Source organism: Lathyrus oleraceus, chromosome 7, assembly GCF_024323335.1.
Source record: "Lathyrus oleraceus cultivar Zhongwan6 chromosome 7, CAAS_Psat_ZW6_1.0, whole genome shotgun sequence".
NCBI classification, from domain to species: Eukaryota; Viridiplantae; Streptophyta; class Magnoliopsida; order Fabales; family Fabaceae; genus Lathyrus; species Lathyrus oleraceus.
In genome coordinates, this window is record NC_066585.1 from 18,276,291 (window position 1) to 18,280,096 (window position 3,806).

Sequence of the window (3,806 nt, forward strand, 5' to 3'; positions counted from 1 at the left end):
GGCATTCAGTATGTTCCACAACAATCGACCAACCTATAAGCCACATGGTATTGGTACAGGCAACAATATGCAGCAGCAAAGCACACATAAACATAGGCATTCTCTGGACAAAAATTACAGTTGCAAAACAACAGCAAGTATCATCATCTGACAGGTTTTAAGCACAAACACATAACAGCATGGCCTTGGTACAGCAGATTCATGTAACACACAAACAGCACAAACCATATGGATTTTTGGGAAAATATGTTAGGTTTCATGAACAACAGCATGTATGTTCAAGCTATCAGCATCATTCGACCAACAAAGCAAATAACAGCATAGCATTTCACATTTCCATTGAAAACTCATCATTAATCGAAAAACAAACAGCAAGGCATATAGCAGGACATGACCAAACAACAAAACAATATCAATAATCCAACAGGCCAAAACAACAATCATCATGGAACATCAACCAACATTGGAACGAGCATGCTCATGGGAATGTTTATGCTGCAACCCGGACAAAAACAGACAACAGCACCCAACAATATATAGCATATTTCACAACTACAGCATAATGTGTTCATCAAAATCATCATCAAACATCAATCCACAACAAAACAAATGTTAATCGTGAACACAAAAACTGGACAGGGCAGGTTGTAGCAGCAGCATAATTCATTCATCAGTCTACAGCATGACTAACAGCATAACAATATGGATTTACAAATACAAGCCACAACAGCCAATAAACTTCACAATTCTCTGGATTCTCATGCAGACCTTAGGATCTCTACTAGCAGCCAAACATACAGCACACAACAATATGGATTTTAGCAATAGCAGCACATGACCATATGGATTTTTGAGCATGTTCAAGGTTGCAATGACAGCAGGGCATTAACAGCATGGTTAAGCATCATTCAATAACAAAGCAAGACATGAAACATGGGAAAATTCAGTGCATATTCATGACTCAAGCATAACAGTAGCAGCAACATTCAAATTCATGGTTCATTAACAACATGCCAAATTCGAATAACATGGTAAACAAATGGCAAAGGCAATGATTTATGTAATCACCAACAGTAGCAACAATCAACACACTTGCATGTATGAACTGGATTTTCTGGAAGAAAGTATGTGCAAAACAGTAGTATATGCTCATCATGCTTGTCAATCAACATGAACAACAAACATAAACCAACATCAAGGTCAAACATGGCCATGACATTCTAACCTCGTACAACATTTGAGAGCAACTAAACAGCAACAAATATGGGATTTTTCTGGTACAGGGTAATGCTTAAATGCAACAGTATTCCCCAAGTTCATGTTTGACCAACAATCATGAACAACCAATCATAACCAGGATCAATCAAAAATCAAGCATGGTAATGAATATTTATCATTAAGCAACATCCAAAGAACAACAAAACCAAACACAACAAGTGGAATGCTGGACACAGTATGAGGGTTTCAAAACAGCAGCATGCCCTCATCAATGATATGCAGAATCAATCAAGAATCAACATGCCTAGAAATCAACCATACACCTATCAATAGCTTCATCAAACTAAGTACAAACATCATATAGCAATGGTTTTCAAGAAATCACAACCATATAAGCAAATCGATGGAAAATGCTATTGGACATAAAAAAAGAAAACCAGATTTCTCTCAATATAATTAATCACTTAGCATGATTTAAGTAGCAACATGTTCAGCATACATCCATCTACCCTAAGCATATCATGGCATGGAGAGGAAAGTGATTCGAGAACTTACTTGGTTATGAAGAAATGGATGAAACAGTGTTGTTTTGGTGATTATGAGTGCCAGCAGATGAAGAGAATGTGCTAGAATGATTAATCCGTGAGGCCCTTTAGCTCAGCAAAGCTTGGAGTTCTTGAAATCTTCTTTCACCATTGTTGAAGCTTTGAGGAAAACAGAATAAGCAAGAGCTGTACAGGCGATGAATGGGGGTTCAGAGGTGCTCTAAATGATGTTTGGATGATGGAGGAACAAAGGCTGGCTCGATGGCTTTCAAGGGTTTGCAGAATTGTCGTTCTTGCCAAAAATGCAATATGAAAGTCAGAGTGTATTTCTGTGTGGTGGCTGCTAAAGACTAGGGTTGAAATGTCAGGAAAATGCCCTTATATGTGGCTGTTTAGAGTTGGTTTAAGAGATGCTTAATCCTACTTATGTTAAAACAACCAAATGCACATTTTGCTAATTGTGGAACAAGTGAAAAGGAGGTATGTTTTTGCTGAGAGTTTGGGCCTGCTACCACTGCCAAGGACCTTGCCAAATGCTGTTTTTGTGTGCTGCAGACCTGCTGTACTTGATTTGTTCAAATGAAGCCAATTGCCAATTTTGTCCATTTTGCATTTTGATTCAAGATGATGGGAAAATGGTGGTATGATGATGGTTTTAAGCTTTGAGCAAGTTTCAAATATGGTTTAAAACATTTCCCAATTGGCAAAATGATGAAAAAGTCCATAAATCAAAAAGTCAAAGTTTGGTCAAACTTTGATTTTAAATGCAAAAGGTCCAAAAATGCCATTTTGATTGGCAAGGTTTTAGGTTATGAAATTTATATTTTTGGAAAGAGGATGAAAAATGTGGTTTGTAGGAAAAAACCCCACCAAATTTGGCCTTATGGTTTGAGAGATATGGCTTGTTGAAGTTCAAAATTTGGTGAAAATGATTTGATCATATCTTGACAACCACACATGGGATTTTGATGTTCTTGGACTTTTTGAAAATGGGAAGACACGATCTTCAACTTTCATGTTGGGCAAAAATTCATTTGAAGCTTGTATCATGATGTAAGTTTAAGATCAAGAAGTTTCCATTTTTGGCAGTTGAAATTACAGGTCCACTTTCTATTTCTGGAAAATTTCTGATTTCACTTGATTTTCTTCCATGATGAGGTTGAACATGATAGATGAGATTTATACAAGCATGAATGAACTCCTTCAGATCAATTCTATCCATCAAATCTCTGATTAAATCAACTGTTGACCAAGTTTGACTTTTCTAGGGTTTTGGACTGATTGATGCACTTCTGATGAATTCCAAACCCTAATTCCTTGAGAACTTGTCTTCAAATGATGTTTCAAGATGTATGAACTTGTGATTATTGATCATGATGCCCAAATTCCACAAGAATGGCCATCATCCATTGCTTTGACTGATCAATGACTGACTTTGACCTAATTGCTGATGATTGCTTCCACTGCAAGCAACAAGGTTAAACAGACAATATTTTTGTACTTTTTGAATGATAAACATATGAAAGCAAAGATATACAAATGCAAAGTATGCTTGGTGATCAAGAAACAAACCCACAAGGCAAATCAACCCACTAGGAGGGAAGCAAAGGCATGCAATGATCCTTGAGGTTATGATATGAATGATATGGGCCATGAGGGATCTTAGGGCCCAAAATTGGGGTCTTACAGATGCCCCTATTTAAGGTCATTCTAGCCGGAGAAGTGAAGTTTAGAAATCTTCATCTCGACGCGGTAGAATGGACTTAAATAACAGTAATGAGACAAATTTTGGTCCCTAAGAGACCTCATGATGCGAATGTATGTATGCAAAAGACACAAATTCTGTGGGGAATATAATTCACACAGAAGAAAAACGATCCATCGGAGTAATACACTCACCAGGAACAGAGACTCTAATAAGACTCTATGGGGATAATAAAAGAAAAGGAAATGTGTGAACAGGACACGACTCTGAACTGGGGAAGATAAAACTGCCATAACGTGAACAAGACACGACTCTGATTAGGAAAACAGAAAACAGAC